Source organism: Trichosurus vulpecula, chromosome 2 (genome assembly GCF_011100635.1).
Source record: "Trichosurus vulpecula isolate mTriVul1 chromosome 2, mTriVul1.pri, whole genome shotgun sequence".
In the NCBI taxonomy this organism is placed as follows: domain Eukaryota; kingdom Metazoa; phylum Chordata; class Mammalia; order Diprotodontia; family Phalangeridae; genus Trichosurus; species Trichosurus vulpecula.
Window position 1 is genome coordinate 328,042,897 of NC_050574.1, and position 21,371 is coordinate 328,064,267.

The 21,371-nt window shown below is 38.6% G+C and overlaps 1 protein-coding gene across 1 annotated transcript in view; it reads right to left on the reverse strand.

The window, feature by feature from the left end:
• PAK2 (p21 (RAC1) activated kinase 2) overlaps positions 1–21,371 on the reverse strand; it is a 96,577-nt gene that overhangs the window by 74,025 nt on the left and 1,181 nt on the right. The window lies entirely within an intron of this gene.

The following is a 21,371-nucleotide window of genomic DNA, read 5'->3' on the forward strand; positions in this document are numbered from 1 at the left end:
CCAAAAGAGCTTGCTCAAATATATCTTATCAGGCAACCCCACTGCCTTTCCTGCAGGTCTCAACTTTGTAGCTTTTAAAGAACAGTAGTAGACTCACCTGTTATCTTCCCATTACCCAAAAAAGTCTGAAGAAGGGATGCCCAAGTATCAATGCAGAAAAAAAAAAACCAAAATCAGAACTGAAAAAAAGCCAAACAAGATCAGTGATGAACTTCCAAAGTGAAATTCTAGTGGCATATGGAAGGGGAAGAGAAGGGTGGACACCTCACTACAGTACTGCATTAGACAGGTTTTCCTTCAGGACAGAAACTATAGCAATCTGTCAAAAAGACAGAACAATCTCAAGCAATAACTAAAAGATTAAGAATTATTAATTAAGAATAATTAAGATAGGTATTACTGGAAATCAGAGAGAGAGGGGGAGAGAGTGTTCCCATGAGGGTTAGTAGTTAGAGCTTCAAAAAAGGTCAAACAAGCTTGAGCTGAGTGCTGAAAGACACAAATAGACAAAGAAAGGCAAAGGAGACCAGGCATTAAAGGCAGAGGCAATGGAGTGAGGAAAGAAAACACAGCAAGATAACAACAGTATGTTTATAGCAAAGGACTGATTTAGGTAGTGAAATAGAAATAGAAAAAGAAGGTTGATGTCAGACTCTGGAAGAGACTCAAACGTTGGGTTAAGAAGGTTAAATTTTCCACTAACACAATGAGGAGTCAGTAAAGGTATTTGAACATGAGAAGAAGATATAAGCAAAGTGTTTCCTTAGGAAAATTTATCTTACAATGGGGTAAAGAATGGATTGGCGAGTAAGACTAGAAGCAAAGAGATTAATTAGAAGACTGTTAAAATTAAATAGGTATGAAGTGAATTTGATCTGACTTTGGTTTGAACTAGTAAAGTAGGAAGGTGGAGCTTATTAGGAAAGGCATCATGGGGCTCACTTTGGCTTTTAAAAGTATGAACAAAGCTTACGTGGGTTACACAAATTTGTTATGAAAATTCAGAAGCTACTATAAAAAAGAAGTTGTTGAATAACAACTATTGCAGAAGGCACTGTTTTCAAAAAGATGATCAGATAGTATAGGAAGGTATAAATGGAGTAGGCCTGAATGTCTGGAGGAGAGAAGAGTTGGGAGGAGAACTACACAGAATTAATAAACTATAGAGCTGGAAGGAACTTCATCTAGCCCACAACATACCTGAACAAGAAACTCTTCTGTAATATTCCAACAAAACTATGCCTAAAGACTCCACTGAAGGAAAACTCAATAGTACCTCCAAAGATATTCCAATATCCCATTATACTTTTGGACCACTCTAATACAAAGTTAGAAGGGTCCTTCAAATTCAAAACAGTAAAGGCAAGACTAAAAGCTACATGCTAATAGTAAGGTCAAGTTAGTAAAGAAGAGACTTCACCTGACTAGCTCAAACACAACAGAAGGAATAAAACACCTATTACACTGCACTGCATATAACAGGTGCTTAATAATTTTTTTTGCTGAATGGTGTACAAAAGATTACTAGGTTCACCTCTCTCCCTTCTTTTCACAGAGGTGGGAGACTATGCACGTGGACCACAGCATATATTAAGACTTGATTTATATATTGGTTAGTTCTGCTGAACTGTTTCCTCCCTCCTAATGCAGTGGGGGAGGGAAAGGGACATATGAAATGAAAGTAATGTGGGAAAAAAAAGATATTAATAAAACTTTTAAAAGAAATATCTTTCAAAGAGATACTAGGAAAAAATAGATTCACTAGGCACAGACAAGTGGTTCACTAATTGCAGCAAAGGAAGTGGCTACATCACACCAACGTAATTTCCAACAAAAGCCAAAGGGATAAGGTAGTTCAACTAGAGAACAGGCAAAAAAAAAACATACTTAACAAGGGTAAAAATAATATCTGATGACAACACTCAAATCCAACTGAGCAGCGACCAAAGTAGCTAGATGACTTTAAAATTTCACTATCAGGAGATTTAAACCAGAGTCCACATGATCTGAATTGAGTCTGACATTCTTTAAATATGTTCCATATCCCCAAATCTCATCACTTTTTAATAAGTTACTTGTATACAAAACAATACTGTGAACATGTTGGACTTCAGTGGACCAGGGCTTAGACTGGGATCCGCCTCAGGAAGAGGAGGAAGTGGGAGAGGCCAGAATTCAGGGCTTGACCCTGAAAGGGAGAAAGTCCTAACACCCCCTTTTTATTCCTACACAGTAATTGTAATTTATGTATGTAATATGTATATTTATAAATAATAATATTTATGTATGCAATTTATGTAACTAACATAGGGGACACAAAATGGAGATAGCCAAGGAGCAAAGACTTATCACAACAAAGCTCTTCTTGGCCTAAGTAAAATGACTATCACAGTTGAGAATGAGTACTTTAAAAGAATGTGCTAGTATAAAAAAACATTTAGGACACTTACTTTAAAAAGTTAACTCAAAAAATATCCAGAATTGTGACTACTGAATGCTTGAAAAGGCACTTAAGTTAAAAAAAAATACAGTACTGTCAGAGAGCTGGTAGGCATTTTAGACTCCATAGCTTGAAGTTATATCATAGAGAAAGTCACCCTGTCTTACAGACTTTTAACAAATTTTTTTTTCCAATTACATGTAAAAACAATTTTTAACATTCGTTTTTTAAAATGTTGAGTTCCACATTCTCTCCCTCTCTTCCTCTCCCCCACCAATGGAGAAGGCAAGCAATTTTATGTAGGTTATATATGTGTAGTCATTCAAAACATATTTCCATATGAGTCATGTTGTGAAAGAGAACAGACCAAAAAAAAAGTATGCTTTGATCTGCATTCAGACTCTTTCTCTGGAACTGGATAGCATTTTTCATCTTAAGTCCTCTGGAATTGTCAGACATTCTTACATGCTATAGGAACACTATGCTAAATGCACAATAAAACACTTCAATAACTGAAACTGATTTTTTTTAAAGGATTTGTTTTGCTTTTTCTGCCTTAAATCCTGGGTCCATTTAGAAGATCCCAATAAGGGTCAAAAAGGTACAAGGGCTTTTTGTTTGGGGTGGGGGAAGGAGGATCAAGGATAGAGAAGTTAAAGGGGAAAGAGAGGTGAGATAATGGTGCAAAAAGAAAAGCAGAGGCAGCAAATGGAATTTTTTTTCTAAATCCACAGAAAACAGCAGTCCAGAGGTAAACAAAGATATGCATACTGTTGTATACTTAAAAAAAAAGAGCCAAGCCATACATAATTGATCTAGGATGTATAGTTTCACATGCAATCCTCTTTTTCTAATCTTCTTTGTACGTAGAAATGTTATTGTTTCTTAATGTTTGTCAAATTTCAAAATAAAAAAAAATTAAAATAGCACTGCCAACTAGTTATTTTTATTGTGATTTCCCCTTTTGTACTGCCAGTGGCACTGCTCAGAACTGTCGAATGATTTTATTGTATTATTTTGGCAGTCATCAAATGTTACAACTTGGGGGAAGGTCTTTAATATATTTAAGCAGATTTTCTATGGAGATTTCATGCCAAACATGTGAAAGTGGAGATGAATTCCAATGAGCAGAGATCATCTCTCCACTAAAAACCCCACCTCCAACCAGGTGCTGCCCAATTTTACCTTTTTCAGAACCCTTTTTAGTTAGACAATACCTTTCATACTCAGCCTTTGTGTGTTTATATTGTTTTTTTTGTAGAATATGAAGTTGCAAAGGCCCTCATCTCTTCTTGCCTAAACTACTATACTAGTCTCCTCAGTGATCTGATATACAAATCTTCTAACCAGTCTCCCCACTTACTTCTAGTCCTAGTCCCTCTCCCTCCATACAGTGGTCAAAACTAAGGTAACTAAGATTTCTCCTTCTGAAAAATACAGGACACTTGGGTCTTATTTTAATAAGCCTGACCACAACTCTCCCATACCTTCAAAGCTTCAGAGGCTCCCTATTGCCTCTCAGATAATACACAAACTCTTCAGCCTAACATTCTGAGTATTCTAGACCCCGGTTCCAAAATTATTGCGTGTTACTCCTCTTCATATACTCTATGCATTGTAGATAAGCTTGGATTACTAAACGGTTCCCTGAATTCAGCATTCCACCTTCCTTTTCTTGCACATTTAAACTGGCCATTTCCTATGCTGGGAACGTAGGCCTTTCTCACCTCCACCTCTTAGAATCCGCTTCTTCCTGTAAGGCTTATTATTAGCTCAGGTTTCACCTTCTATACAAAGCCTTTTTTGATTTCCCCTAGTTGTTAGTGCCTTCTCCTGCTTCAAATCACTATGTATTTACTTCTCTGCATAGTAGTATCTTCAACAGAGCCTCTTGTGTAGTAGCATGGTTTCAAGTCCCCACAGCTATCTAAATTGCATATTTAGTAACTTGTTCCTTACTGTTGAAAGACACAGCAAAGCTATGCGCAGAACAACATTTACTCCTTTGCTAAAGAATCATTTAAAACAGCTAAAAAGTTTGCACTTGGGCAAAAAAGAAAAGATTGTGACCATTGCTAGGAAAGGAAAGAACCTCCAAACGAAGATCACCTGATTTCTGAGTCAAATTACTTACTTTTTTTTATTAAACTGTGCCAGCCCTTTGGGAAAGATTTTGAAGAAGACTGAAGGTGTAAGACCTGAACACTTTAATCTTCTTTATCTCATCTCACTGTACAGCTCTTTATTTCCACAGAAGAACCCTCAATAATAATCCCTTTTAATCTACTCAACTCTCTGACCTGCTGCTCCACTCCAACGCCAACTACACAGGGATGGTCACCACCCACAACTGCTGCTTGGTGAAGAAGTTCCTTTATCAGATTTCATCCTCATCCTCCTGGTGACCTCTCATCCCTTCACACACACCCCGTCATTACTCCTGCTCTGCTTTCCTGTCCTTCCTTCCCAATTTCAATCCTTCAGTATCTTGTATGAATTCCTTGCTCTTGTACTATTACCATTCACGCCCTGCCAAACCCCAACCCTGGATCACTCTTACCACTGCCTCTTCTCCTCTTCCTCACCTGCTGCTTAAACAGAACTGGAGAAATTCACACAACTGTGCTGGCTGGGCCCTCAGAGCAGCAAGGCAACCCTTTTACTTACTCTTCCTTTATGGATTCTCTATCCCACACACCACAGATGCTATTCTAAACCCCAGCCTCCTCACATTATACTCTTGTCACTCCCACGAACACAGGTGGGGTTTCCTTCCTAAGCTGAGAAGTTATGAGCTCCCTCTTCTCCCTTCTCTACATTTAAAAACCCTGCCATCATCTGCCAAGCGGTCCTCCTTTGCTCCAATCTGTGATAAAGAGGTGACCAAACCCTCTCCACAGGCCCTTTATCCCATCTCTTCCTCCTGTTTTTCAGCAGATTGCCTCTATGATCATCCTCTCTACCCTTCAATCTTGACCATCCTTAAAAAAAAAAAAAATCCAACCCTCTTAACCTTTCCATTCCTTCAAACTATCACACTTCTCTCCCCCTCCCTTTCATAGACAAATTGCTAGGCTGCAGGCCCCACTACTGTTTCACCAATATTGAGGGTTAAAGTAAATGAACATTTAATACTTGTGCTTTAAGCCTCTTCAAATTTTAGAATACTGACTCCAAATAAAGCAGATAATGCATCATTGTTCCCTCATTCTAGGATCTTATTCCCTTGCCTTCAAACACGGATAGATTTCTCTACATCCTAAAAGAAAAACCTTCAATGGACCCTTTATCTTTACCAGTTAAAAGTTCTAATTTAGAACATAACTCCTAGAAGAAAAAATGTTTGACCTTTATTGCCTTCACTACTTCTTCACTTCACTATCCTTAGAAATCTGATTTTCAACATTATGCATCCACTTAACCCATTCTGTCCAAGGTTACCAGTGATCTCCTAATTGAGGAACTAATAGCCTTTTCTTAATCCTCCTCCTTCTTGACCTCTCTAAGCCATCTGTTGACTACCCTCTTCTGGATACTCTCTCTTTTCTGGGTTTTCATGACACGTTCTCTTGTTCTCCCTTCTCCAGAGTCTCCTTTGTTGGATCAACAGGCAGCTCAGGCATTTTGTTACTTTAGGCACCAGAGACTTCAAAGTCTCCATTCTGGGCTCTCTTCTCTCAACACTCTTTTTAGTGACCTCATCAGGTTCCATGGTTTTAAATATCACCTCTATGCAGATGGCTCCCAAATCTAAATATTCAGCCTCATTTCTCTCCTATATCATTGTCTTTAATGTTTAGAAATGGATATTTTATAGACATCTCAAACTCAACACATCCAAAAACAGAACTGGTGAGCTTTCCCCACAAACTCACTCCTCTTCCAAAATTCCTCTTTCTGTTAAAAAGCTTCTACTCACATAGGTTGGCAACCACAGTGTCTTCCTTAACTTTTCACTTTCAATCACTTTACATATCCAATCAGTATCTAATATTGTCCTTACTACTCCATATCTTATTTCACATCCAAACCTTCATCTCTACTCACACAGCCAACACTCTGGCTTTCACCACCACTGGACTGGACTATTGCAAAAATACTTCCTAAAAGCTCAACTCTCTCACCATTCCAGTCCATCTTTCACATTTGCCAATGTGATTTTCCAATTCCAACTGCCAAAGTGATTTTTCTCAAGCATATATCTATATCACTTGCAAATCAGATTAGGATCCAGATATAAAAATTGCTAGTAGTGAAGTTATATAGTACTACCTAATGCTTCCCTAACTTCTCAAAGATAAAATGCCCTTTCACTAAAGCAAGCTATTCTGAGAGGCATGAAGCCCTCAGGGCCCTAAGGGGAGATGCTAAGACCAGAGCCAATAGTATGTGCCTGAGTTCTAGTCAATCAGATGATGGCTAAGGACTGTATAAAAAGAGAACTTGGAAAGAGCAGAAACCGAAGACTGAGAGCAGAACTGGACACAATGGAATGGAATGGAAGCAGCGGAGCAGAAAGAGTGCTGAACAGAGAGTTAGGATTCGTGAGTGATCTTCTTATAGGAGGGCCCTAGCAACGAGGGGAAGTACAACCATGGCTTGGTTTCCTGCTATAATATTTTGTTATAATCTCTATGTTACTACAGTGAAGCAGGCACATCCGTTTTGTAATATTACTGCCACAATATCAAATTGGGGGCATTGGTCCTTGAGTCTGGTCTTTGGGAGTCTAAATAAATGTTATACTTCCTCTGCCTTCTACCTAGAGAATTCCTTATACTTCACGATTCCAAACCATTCAGGCATGCCCATGGTCCTCTCAGGTCATGAATCTTGCCTTACTGATATAACAACCTGACCCCAAGCTACCTTTTCCAGATTCATTACGCATGACTCCCCTCCACACACATACACTACGATCTAACCAAACAGACCTTTTTACTGTTCATCATACAGGACATTCTACCTGACATCTCTTTATGTTAGCACTGGTCATTGCCCAGCCTTACACACTCTCCTCACCTCTGCCTCTCAGAATAACTAGTTTCCTTCAAGGTTTAACTCAAGTTACCTTCTACAGGAAGCCTTTCCTATTCTCCCTAGGGCTAGTGCCTTCCCTTCAATTAAGAAGACTTGAGTTCAAATTAAGCCTCAGACACTACTAGCTATATTAACCTAAGCAAGTCACTTAACTTCTGTCTGCCTGTTTCCTCATTTGTAAAATGGTCATATTTGTAAGGTGCTTAGCATAGCACCTTGCACACAGTAGGTGCTTAATGAATAGCTGTTTCCTTCCTGTATTTTTATATATATAACATAAATGTATACACACATATGCCTCCCTTGCTACTCTGTAAACTCCTTGAGGGCAGGAACCATTTCACATTTATCACTGTATCCCCGCTGCCCTGAACACTGTGCACATAGCAGGCACTTAATTGATTCATCTTGCTCTAGTGAACACCTCCACCCCATCTTCAAACTCCTTTTCTCCTTTATCTAAATATGTTTAGGTCCTGGGATATCTTCTTTTTACAAAAGCCTAAGGGCAAATCAGCAGGAAGAGAAAGTCATTGGGTCTCTTCTTACTCAAAGACCAACTGAAGGACCACAGCACTAGGTAATACTACATAACTTCACTACTAGCAATTTTTATATCTGGATCCTAATCTGATTTGCAACGTTATTTTCCACCATTAAAAAAAACTATAAATTTTTAGGCAATAAACTACAAAGTGTGCTGCAGGCTTCTAGAGATCTGCATTTCAATCTTCATTTGATCAGTTTCCATTTCTCCAAAAGGGAAGTATAAACTATTAATCTGCTAGCAGGAAAGGTTTCTAAAACAAAATTTTAAAAGTAGTCTTTCAACAGAAATTTTTCCAAATTGTGGACCACTGAAACTATTTCACTGTCTTCAGGCTTGCTATATATATGTATATACAAAAGCATGCTCCTCCCTCCAACTGATTACTCTATTTTCACCAAGCCTCACAGGGGCAAAGGGCTATTTCCAAAGTAAGAAAAAATTGGGGGGCACGGGGGGAGAGGTGTTGAATAATTAACAGCAACACTGTTGGCACATTAGGAAAGTACATTACACTGTGGTAGCTGAGAATAGCTACATTCCTACTTTGTTTAATTAACATAATTCAAGACAAGCAAATAACATTAAGTATACAGGTAAGTTACCAATCCATGATAGAAAACAAAAAGATTTATAGCAAAGATAAACCTAGCTAAAATCAATACTCAAAGATGAATTACTGAAATGGCCCAAAAATGATGAAGGGAAATTTTTACCAGGGAAAGAAATTCAGAAAGAATTAGGAGGTTGATAGAGACAAAGTATGCCACAGTATACCAGCCACATGTCCCAAAAATTTACCATGAAATGTCTCAGTGAAGGGAGGTATCAGAATCAGTTTCAAAGACTAAAAATCTCAGCTTGTGGTAATTCAGGTCAGTCACACTGGTCCAACATAGTTCAGCCTAGCCTAATTTTTTCCCATATAGTGTTTGTTCCTATCCAATTGGGAAGAAGCAGAGGAGAATAAATCTTCTCTTTCCCTCTTCATCAACCGAATGATTCAGGCGGAGGAAAAAGATAGCAGAGTAAAAGCAGGGACTCACTTGAGCTCTCCCTCAAACCCCTCCAAATGCCTGTAAAAAATGACTCTAAAAAAAATTCTGGAACAGCAGAACCCACAAAACGACAGAGTGAAACAAATTTCCAGCCCAAGACAACCTGGAAGGCCCACAGGAACAGTCTATTACACCAGGCTAAGAGAGGAGCACAGTCCAGCGCAGGTCCTGCCAGCAAAGACCAGGCCCCAGGGGACTGAATACTGGCAGCTGTGGTGGTTTCCAGACTTCTCAAGCCACAAATGCCAAAGACAATTTAGAAGGTCATTAGAAAAGGTCTATTGTACCTGATGAGAGAGGAGCATGGTCCTGCTCCAGCCCTGGGACGGTAGCAGCTGTTGCTTCCAGAGCTCTCAGTCCACAGATGGCTGGGGGATCGAACAACTAATCAGAGGGGAATTGCAGGGATCTCTTTGTTGGCACTGAGGCAGGATTCTCTTACTTTGCCCTGCTTGGATCTCTGGGTCACAGTCCTGGAGCATGGTGTAATGAAGCTTGTAGGCAGTGGAGACAGAATCCCCCTCACAGTATCAAGGCAGAAAAGAATCACTTGTAGTCACTCACAGAACAGAGCATCAGCCAGGAGAGGAGTAAACACCTCTCCTTTGATCATACCACCTTGGAAGAACTAGGAACTTAAAAGGCCCTAGAAGTATCTCTAAAAGCAGCTGCACAAAACCCTTGAACCTTGGGACACTACACCCTCCACACTGGAAGCAGAGCCCTCCCTTAACAAAGAGTTAAAAAGTCAAGTAATTGGCTGGGAAAATGAGCAAACAGCAGAAAAAAATCAGACTACAGAATCTTACTTTGGTGACAAAGAAGATCAAAACAAATGAGAAGACAACAAAGTCAAAGCTCCTACATCCAAAGCCTCCAAGAAAAATATGAATTGGTTTCAGGCCATAGAAGAGTTCAAAAGGATTTTTGAAAATCAAGTAAGAGAAGTAGAAGAAAAACTGGGAAGAGAATGAGTGAGTGATGCAAGCTAATTATAAAAAATGAGTCAATAGCTTGCTAAAGGAGACCCAAAAAAATAGTGAAGAAAATAATACCTTAAAAAATAGACTAACTCAAATGGCAAAAGAGGTCCAAAAAGCCAATGAGGAGAAGAATGCCTTAAAATGCAGAATTGGCCAAATGGAAAAGGAGGTCCAAAAGCTCACTGAAGAAAATAATTCCTTAAAAATTAGAATGGAGCAAATGGATGCTAATGACTTGATGAGAAATCAAAAAGTTATAAAACAAAACCAAAAGAACAAAAAAAAATTGAAAACTGTGAGGTATCTCATTGGAAAAACCACTGACCTGGAAAATAGATCCACGAGAGATAATTTAAAAATTACTCCACTACCTGAAAGCCATGACCTAAAAAGGGGCCTAGACATTATCTTACAAGAAATTATCAAGGAAAACTGCCTGATATTCTAGAAACATAGAGGAAAATAGGAATTGAAAGAAAGAATCTATTAATTACCCCCTGAAAGAGAGCCCAAAAGGAAAACTCTTAGGAATATTGTAGCCAAATTCCAGAGTTCCCAGGTCAAGGAGAAAATATGGCAAGCAGACAGAAAGAAACAATTCAAGTATTGTGGAAACACAATCAGGATAACACAAGATTTAGCAGAGTCTACATTAAGGAATCAGAGAGCTTGGAATATGATATTCCAGAGGTCAAAGGAGCTAGGATTAAAACCAAGGATCACCTTCCCAGCAAAAGTGAGTATAATCCTTCAGTGAAAAAAAAAAAAGATATTCAGTGAAATACAAGACTTTCAAGCATTCTTGATGAAAAGACCAAAGCTGAGTAGAAAATCTGACTTTCAAATACAAAACTCAAGAGAAGCATGAAAAGGTAAATAGGAAAGACAAATCACAAGGGACTTATTAAAGTTGAACTCTTTACATTCCTACATGGTAAGGTATTTGTAACTCATGAGACCTTTCTCAGTAATTAGGGTAGTTGAAGGGAATATAGATATACATATACACACACATACACACGGCACAGAGTGAGTTAAATATGAAGGAATGATATTTAAAAAAATAAAATTAAGGGGTGAGAGAGGAACATACTGGGAGGAGAAAGGGAGAGGTAGAATAGGGTAAATTATCTCACATAAAAAAGGCAAGAAAAAGCTTTAACAGTGGAGGGGAAGGGGGGGAGGTGAGAGGGAATGAACGAACCTTACTCTTAATCGGATTTGGTTTAGGGAGGCAATAACATACACACCCAATTGGGTATGGAGATCTATCTTACCCTACAGGAAAGTAGGGGAGAAGGAGATAAGAGAGGGATGGGATGATAGAAGGGAGAGCGAATTGGGGGAGGAGGTAATCAGAAGCAAAACACTTGAGGAGGGACAGGGTCAAAAGAGAAAATAGAATTAATGGGGGGCAGGATAGGATGGAGGTAAACAGTCTTTCACAACATGACTACTATGGAAGTGTTTTGCATAACTACACATGTATAATCAATATTGAATTACTTTACTTCTCAATGAGAATGGGTAGGGAGGGAGGAAGGGAGAGAATTTGGAACTCAAAGTTTTAAAAAACTAATGTTAAAAATTGGTTTTACATGCAACTGGAAAATAAAATACACAGGCAATATGGTATAGAAATCTATCTTGCCCTACAGGAAAATATAAGGGAAAGGGACAAGAGAAGGGGGAGGGGTGATAGAAGGGAGGGCAGATTGGGGGAAGGGATAATCAGAATGCATGCTGGCTTGGAGTTGGGGGGGGGGGGAGATGGGGAGAAAATTTAGAACTCAAAATCATGTGGAAGTGAACGTTGAAAACTAAAAATAAATTAATTTTTAAAAATAGAATGATACAATATTGACAGAATTTCCCTATTTCCAGAATCCTTAAGAGTCCCCCAAACAATCTTCAATTATCAATAGATATAATAAAGTAAAAATAACTAGCTCAAACGAAAACTGTTATCTAATTATTTAAATTGAGTTAAACAACATATCGACCTTTGAATAAACACGCATCCACACAAATTAGTCTCTATTAAATAGGTTATTAAGCTCTTGTTTTAAGAAATCTTACTTAAAGTTTTCATTTTCTCAACACCACATTGGGGATGGAAATCCCAGGCTGTTGGTTTGCAGGCTGGATCCACACTTTCATACCTAAATAGAACCTAAGCCCATCACTTTAGGTATCAAAATGCTTAAAAAAAAAATACCTTGTTACTTCCCAGTAACACCAACCCCCAAAGAGAACCAACCGATCCTGGTAACAACGTTCAAACAAATCAAAGACACTTGGCCTTGTCTGACAATGGCACCTCTTTACTGAGAGGAAGAAGACAGGTTAAGAGATTCAGAGTTGGAAGAGGCTTTAGAAGTCATCTAGTTCAAAATGTCCATACTCTTTCACTCAAGAGACTCCATTACTAGGCATATACATATGTAATACAATGCCAATGCGGTTTTTTGTAAAAGAATCTGATAAAAAAAATAACATTTTTTACAGAAAACAGTTAAGACTGTGAAGAAGTTCTTAAAGGTGAAGTAGAAGGGAGCGATTTGATCCTCAAAACAACCCTGCAAAGTAGGTTCTATTATTATCCCCATTTTTACAATTAAGTGACTTGCCCAGAGTCACACAGCTACTAAGTGTCTAAATTTAGATAAAGAGGTACTGCCAGATTTCAAACTACTATAAAGTAGTACTTAGCTTTTAGGTAATAAACAGAAAAATAAATCAATTAAATAGAATAATCTGGGAAAATAAATGACTACAAGAGAAAAACTAGTTTTTTACAACCCTAACATCACTCAACAGTATCAAAAATAATCATTCAATAGAAGCTATTTGGAAAATCAGGGACTACCAAAATGATAAAAGAGGAAAATGACGAATGTTGGAGGGAAAAAATCAGGACACTAATACACTGTTGGTGGAACTGTGAAGCGATCCAATCATTTTTGGAGAGCTATCTGGAATTATGCCCAAAGAGTTACAAAACTGTGTACATACACCCTTTGGCCCAGCAATACCACTATTAGGTCTGTTTCCCAAAGTGACCAGGGAAAAAGGAAAATAATCTATAGGTTCTAAAATATTTATAGCTGCTCAATTTGTGTCAGCAAAGTAGTAGAAACTGAGGGAATGCTCATCAATTAGGAAACAGTTAAACAAGTTGTGGTACATGATTGCAATGGAATTTTACTGTGCTGTAAGAAACAACGAGCTCAACGATCTTAGGGAAACATGGAAAAGACTCGCATGAAATACTGAAGAGTGAAATGAGCAGAACCCAGAGAAAACTGTACACAGAAAGAGCAATACTGTTTGGAAAAACAACTATGAGTGACTAAATTATTCTGAGTATTGTACTCAGACTAACCACAAATGAAGGAAGATGCTATCCACCTCCAGAGAAAGAACTGACAAACAAAAATACGTATCGTATGATTTTACACACACACACACACACACCCCTATGTCAAATGGTGACCTTCTCTAGTTCAGGGTGGGGAGGGAGACAGTTCAAAACTTAAAATGTAACCAAAAAAATACATTTTTTAAAAAAAAAGGAAAATTTTTGAAGAAGGATCATCCACAGTTAGTGGGCAGTTAGTTTAAGTACAAGGAAAGGACGCAAGGAAATTTGGTAATAATACCATGACAGAGAAACCAAAAGAGGGCGGAGCTTCAAGAAGCAGCAGGTTGATCAACAGTGTAAAAAGGTTACCGAGGAGAGGAGTACTCTAGAATAATATGAAATATCAGTTAAAAAAGCAGTTACAATAGAATAAAAGGAATAGGCGTGGGGAAATTGGAGTTATTAGTAGAAGACAACATTCTCTAGGTATCTGAAAAATTCAATTCAAGAACCATTTATATACAGCGACACCCATTAGAACGTAAGCTCCTGAAGGGCCCGAAATATCTTTTTTTCTTCTTCATATCCTCAGTGCTTGGAACCTACTATGTGTTTTCATCAATACTCACTGAATGATTACAAAGAACCAGGCTGCATGATGGAAATATAAAAAAAAAAGAGATGGTCTCTGCTCTCAGAGTTCACATTCTAATTGGTATTTTTAGGCAGCTAAGCTAGTGGATTGAGTACTAAACCTGGAGTCAGGAAGGTCTGAGTTCAAATCCAGCCTCAGAAAATTACTAGCTGTGTGACATTGGGAAAGTCATGTAACCAGCCTGACTCAGTTTCCCCATCTGTAAAAAGAGAATAACAACAGCACCTATCTTCCAGGGTGGTTGTGAGGATAAAGGAGATGACACTTGTCAAATAGTTTACAAACCTTAAATCACTATGTAAAAATTGCTAGCTACTGCTGGTAGTACTATTACTAGTGGTAGCAGTATTTCCAGCAAGAGTCAAGTGAAGGTTGGATAAGAGAGAGCTATCTCTTCTGGAAAGCAAAGGATTAAGACACTAAAGAGAACAATAAAACTATTAACTGTTTTATTTAGAATCACAATTCCAAAATTTTTTAAGGCTTAAATTCAAGTATTAAACATTCACTTACCTTAATCCTTAACCCCAGTGAACCAACAGTGGCACCTGCCAGCTACCAACCTCGAAAATACTTGGGAATGATAAACTCCAAAGGGGATAGTTTTTCATTACTATAATCCCTAATACATTCACCACTGTGAAAAAAAGCTAAAACAGGTGGAACTTCCATCTTAGGTGAAATGTAAGGAAAAAACTGCCATTCTTTTTCAGCAACAATATTATCAGGAATCTGAGTATTTTAAACATTTCAATCCTTGTCCCCCACTGGCAAGAAGCCCAGCAATGTTTACTGACATTTATATGTACTATAAGATAGGCTGTGGATTATAGGATCTGGAGCTGGAAGGGGGCTAAGAAATCATTTCTAGTCTGAGACCCACCCACCCCCCCACCCCCCCACCCCCCCCAGAAGAGATGAAGTGACCTGCCCAAGGACAAACAGTAAGCAAGAGCACTGGAATGGCAAGCCTAGTCTAACTCCAAATACCATACCATAATTAATAGAATTTTAGAGGGAGGGCTTAGAGATCAACCTCCCCATTTTTCATGATGTTAAATGGCTTGCAAGGGTAGAGATGAGATTTGAACTTAAGCCACATATTACAGTATGCCAGTCTTCCTTGTAGTCTAGGATATGAGTCTTACTCTCAAGTTGTAGAAAGTCTAAGTTTTCTTACAACCATCCCATGAGGCAGGTAGTATAAGTATCATTATCCTCATTTTAAAAATAACTTAATTGAGATATGAAGTTATTTGCCTAAGGTCACACAATGTCCTGGGGCTCCAATATCAGTTTTTTCCCCTATACCACTCTTCTTCTCAAAGCTAGAATGGCATCTCAGTAAAGGAGACCAGTATGAACCAGTATAACTTGAATGAGGACAATAAAGAAACCAGGCTAACTAGAATGGATTGAGTAGGACTGAAGGCTAAGACTGAATAGGTAAAGTAAGGCTTCAGTAATAGTGGAGATTCAGCCACATAGGAACTCAGATTTGATGTGATAAGCAGTAAAGAACTACTAAATAGGTTTATTTTGAGCATTTTGAGAGGATGGGTAAACACAAAATAGAGGGACCATGAGAGAGCAGAAGAAAAGACAAATGAGAAGGAAGAGATTGATAATACAAGATGGATTTAGAAAGATGAAGTCCAGCCTATAACCATTCTGACTATATAGTGCAAATCAAAAGTCCTCCAAAAATGCCTTACAGCATAACATTAGGATGGAACTTTACTTCTAATCACAAAAATCTCAATATTTAGTAAAATTTTTAAAAAATTATTTTTTAGCTAACTAGGCATGTAGTTAACTAGGTCTAGTGACTGAATAAAAAAGCATTAAGTACTTATTATGGGGAAAGGGAGGAAAGAGAAGAGGATGAACATTTAATAAGCCACCTACTGCCAGGCACTGTGTTAAGTGCTTTACAAAAATTATTGCATTTGAACCTCACAAGCCAGAGAGATAGGTGCTATTATTAGCCTCATTCTAAAGTTGAGGAAACTGAGTCAGACAGAGATTAAATTGCTTGCCCAGGATCATACCTTTAAGAAGTGTCTGAGGCTAGATTTGAACTTGGGTCTTCCTGACTCCAGGCCCAGGCTCTAACCCTTGTGTCACCTAGCTGTAAAGCACTGTGCTTAGAGGTAGAGTACAAAGAGAAAAGTAAAACAATCTCCGTTCTCAAGGAGATCAATATTCCAATGGCCGGAGGGGAGGGGGGGGGGGGACGACATAGAGTATGTTTCAGCTGCTAGTCAGGTAGAAAGATCTGATGGTCCTTAGGATGCAGCAGCAAAGCAGAAGGTAATGCCATCTTTCTTTAATGCCATTTCCACTGATAAAATCATATCTTTTCCGATACTGAATCATTTGACAACGCCAAATATTTTGGTGGCAATAATCTTCTTTTCCTGGTCTTCAGTAGCTATGTTTGCTGCAGAGGTAGGGGCTGCAACAGCCACAGATGCAACTACCTGGTCCTGTGTCCATTGGGGTTGCTTCCCTGGATGACCATGGCTTCAGAAGCTGGGATGGAAGCAAGACCCATTATCTAGGGGATGCAACAACTCCCGGGGCTCTTGGACTTATCCTTAAGTGGTAGTTGATCATCAGCGAATATGAAAAGTGGTAAAGAAGGTGGGGCCCCTTATTCACAGTGATAGCTCCACTAAATGGATTTGGGGCAAATCTATCAGGGTCTGAGTAGAAGTAGTGGTGAAGTGTCAGTGGTGGTTTGACTTGCCTGGAACATCTGTCTCCTGTCTCTCCCTCAGGATGCCTTGCTGCTTCTGCTAGGTTAGCTTGTGTACCTTGAAGGTAACCAGCAGCTAGTGAGATTGTTGGCCCTTTCTCCACAGGGGTGGCTACAGGAACTGGGTTTTAGCAGGTCCCATGGTTCAAGATCTTGGGCTGTCTCCATCAGGTGGGCATCCTATCTCTCCTCGGGTTACCTTGCCGCTTCAGCTAGTACAAACCTAGGCTTAAAGCAGAACCTTTCAAAGAGAGACCTTGGGGGCAAAGAAAAACCAAAAGACTACGAGAACAACTTTCTAACTCAGACAAGACTACTTGGAACCCAATACCCAGCTTTTTGTTTTGGTTTTTTGTTTTACATTTGAAAATTTAACATGAGATTTGGGAACAATTTCCCACCACAAACTACGTCAAATGTTTTTAAAATATTTCAATAATTAAAGTACTATAGGGGGCAGGTGAGAGGGAATGAGGGGGGCAGGTGAGGGGGAATGAGTATATCTTGCTCTCATTGGATTTGACCTGAGGAGGGAATACCATACACACTCAATTGGGTATCTTACCCCACAGGAAAGAAAGAGGAAGAAGATAAAAAAGGGGGGATGATAGAAGGGAGGGCAGATAGGGGGAGGAGGTAATCAAAAACACTTTCGAAAAGGGACAGGGTCAAGGGAGAAAATTCAATAAAGGGGGATAGGTTAGGAAGGAGCAAAACAGTTAATCTTTCACAACATGAGTATTGTGGAAGGGTTTTACATAATGATACGCATGTGGCCTATGTTGAATTGCTTGCCTTCTTAGGGAGGGTGGGTGAGGAGGGAAGAGGGGAGAGAATTTGGAACTCAAAGTTTTAAAAACAGATGTTCAAAAACAACAACAACAAAAAAAAGTTTTTGCATGCAACTAGGAAATAAGATACACAGGCAATGGGGCATAGAAATTTATCTTGCCCTACAAGAGAAGAAGAGAAAGGGGGATGGGAGGGCTGACTGGGAAACGAGGAAACCAGAATATACGTCATCTTGGAGTGGGGGGAGGGTAGAAATGGGGAAAAAATTTGTAATTCAAACTTTTGTGAAAATCAATGCTGAAAACTAAATATATTAAATAAATTAAAAAAAAAAAACAAAAAAAGATAAAGAACTATAGATGCTTTCAAAAATGTTAACAGTAAATGTTAACACATTCATCTTGTACTGAGGCATCCGCCTAGATTTTGTTCTTCAGTGCATCCAGAATATTAACTGCCTCCCCCCAATAGGTGGCTTTTTATTTGTAAGTCTACAGAGCCTAGATAAAACAAAACTATATAAAATGGAAAGATATCTTAAAAATACACCTTTGATGTGCTCTACTGAAACAAATGTGCAACTTCAACAAAATCTCTCCTCATGAAACTCTGAAAAAAACTGACAGTGTCAATTGCGGGAAAAGCTTCGGTCTCCCAGTCCCACCTGGGGTGGAAATGCTACAATCACTCACTGGACCAATCCTCCTCCTAATGAACAAGACAGCTTTCTGACTTGCTCCATTCCCAAACCAGGCCAATTTACACCTCCTCAGGCAGTCTGGTAGTGCCCACTCTCAGGCGGCTCACCATACTGGTGCCACACTTAGTGAGGACCCTCTAAGGGCTTTAGCCAAGCTACAACAGGAATTCCAAGCTCAAGTGATCCACTAACCTCAGCCTCCACAGTAACAAGGATTACAGGAATGCAGCACAACCTGCAGCTTAATACTTACGTTTTAAACATCACAGAAATATTCTATTTTCACTCTAACCCCTAAAATTACCTCCCAAAATTTCCATGTTTTGCATCTGTTGCAAAAGCTTATCATTAAAAAGACATACTCACGGGAGATTAGTTTGGTAACTCCAATGCTTTCAAAAGGCATTTTGTATTTAATCAAGGGTGTGTGATGGTTGCTATAGAAACAATTAAACATGAAATGAGGGGTTCGCACTAAATTATTTCTGAAGTTCTCTTCCAAGTTCTAAAACAGCTTTGGGTTTTTGTCTTTTGGGTTGTGAACTGGAGGGGAGGGAGAGGAGGAGGAGAATAGAAGCTTAGAAACAAGCAAGTAAACCAGCATTAAATTCTCTTCTGACTAGAGACAGTCAGTCAATGAGCACCAACTGAATTGAATTCTCAGTCTTTCCAAGTATGAAGAGCTCTTTTTTTAATGTCAGAAAACTTCATGGATGCTCACATATAATTTTTATCCTATCAGTAACCACTGAGAAAATTCAAGATAAAAATAGCTACTAAAAATTCAGTAATGCTTTCAAATGAATTTGTATTTTATTAATCACAAAAGGTCTCATTTTAATTCCAAAAAGCAAAAAAAAAATCAAATTAGATACAAATGATGCAGCAAAATAATATGAAACTATCCACAAGACCTCACACTTCATTTTTTTTTTCCAAAATGCTTGATGAACAACGAGATTCTTAGGCTCACTCTGACTTAAGGCATATGAAACACTACCTCTGACTTTTTTTTTCTTTTCTCAGCTGTAGACTGCGGTAGATGAATGCTACAAGGAAACAGTAGTAGTGTTTTGGAGCTAAGTCACCTGAATGTATGCCACCTTTTTTATTAGCTTAGAAGTGAACAAATGTCCATCAATAAAAGATCAAAGGATCTGAGGGAAGCTGCTAAAGAGTAGGAAAAGCATGAACTTCTGACACCAAAAGGACCAAAATACTAACTAGATTTCCACACACCTGAAGATTTGTGACCTAGGATAAATTCAGGAGAAATCAAAAGCAGCATTTTATGAAAGCCATTAAGTAAATGCTTTACTTATTTAATCAGTTAAATAATAAGTTAAAGATCTGTGGGAAAATATACCAAACCGTACTTGGGTTCTGATATCTTAAAGTCATGAACTAAATATAAAATTATGTGTATACTACAGAAATTGTGTATCCTACCAGAATGCTTTGTTTAAAAAAAAAAACATTTAATGGAAAAGCATGCTACTCTATCAACCATGTCAATGAAGTATCCTGGCTGCTCTAGTCATGAAACATCACCATTCATCTGATGGCAGCTTCCGACAACTGCAGACAAAAGTACCTACAGTATAAGGAAATGTTCTCTTGGCCACGCAAACATTACAAACATTATAATGATCCAGAAAAATAAATAATTTTCCAAATAACAGTAATCTCACTAAGTAATAAGTTGTCTAGTCACAGGATCCTAGGTCTCAACCATATAGGAATACCCAGAAGAAAGAAGACAGCATTCCACAGTAGAAAAACCAACACCAGTCTTGTAAGTCAAAAAGCCTGGGATACAATACTTATTCTGCTACAAATTAGCTTAATAACCTTAAGCAAGTCACCGCACACCTCTCTGGGCCTCTATTTCCTCATCTGTACAATACAGCCGCTGTCCTAAATGACCTTTGAGGTCACTCTCAGCTGACTATAATTCTGGGTTTATAATTTCCTGAATGGTTTATAATTTCCTGAATAAGAACCAGGGACTGCACATGCAACTGTCATAAAAAGTAAAAGTTTTAAAGAACTCCCAACAGTTCCAACATCTCATACCCTGAGGTTATCAGAACTACCACTACTGAATATTTAAGCCCAGCCCATGCATGAGTGGTCATGTTAAGTCTCTAAAGGAAAAAGAGGGCGTTAAGATCCTGGCTATTCATTGCTGCTCACCAGCCAATCATGACATGCGCATAGCCTATGGACAGTGCACGCTTATGTTTTTTTATTATGCTTGGAAAAGGGCTACCGTTGGTAGGTCTTCAGCAGTTAACAGCGAAAAGACCACACAAAAACACCTGAATGTGGATCACCTCCGTGGGTTCAATGTCCAGCTCCACATCAGATAAGTAAAAATCATCTTTGCTGAGGGGACAGATATTTATCATCAGTCCTTAGTGTTTTGTTTTGTTTTTTTATTAAGTAGTTGTCACTTTAAACCATAATTTAAAGCCATAACTAGATGTTCTCTTTCGTGGATGCTTTTTCTTCTGATTAAAAAAAATTTGTCACTTGCTAACCAATGGCGCCAAGTGCACAGTTTAAAAGGCCAAAGATAAAAGCGCGGCCCTAAACCTATATGCTTATACGAGATTTTAGGCGGTCTTCCTTTTTTCTAAAAAGTTAAGTCTTTGACAAAAGCTACAGAACCTCTGGCAAGGCTGGACAAGTTTTTACTTGCCTCCAAAATGACTGTGCACTGAGTTCATCTAACAAAAGAGATCTTCATCTAGCTTCATTTTAAATTATTCTTATTTTTCTGGACAGCCCTACAAAAACAAACTCTCAGGAGTAAATTCTTGTAGATTTCAATATCCTGCCTACTTATAAGAGCGGAAGAGTCAAACACAGCAGGGGAAAAAATGTGACGCGTATAGCCTTGATCCAAAACCCAGCTTGTGGCTCTAAGTTTAGGCCTAACCCTTCTGATTGTGTCCTTCGGCGACGGAGGCAAAACACGTATAGATTACTGGACAGAAATCGATGAATCACCAGATAGTGGGCAATA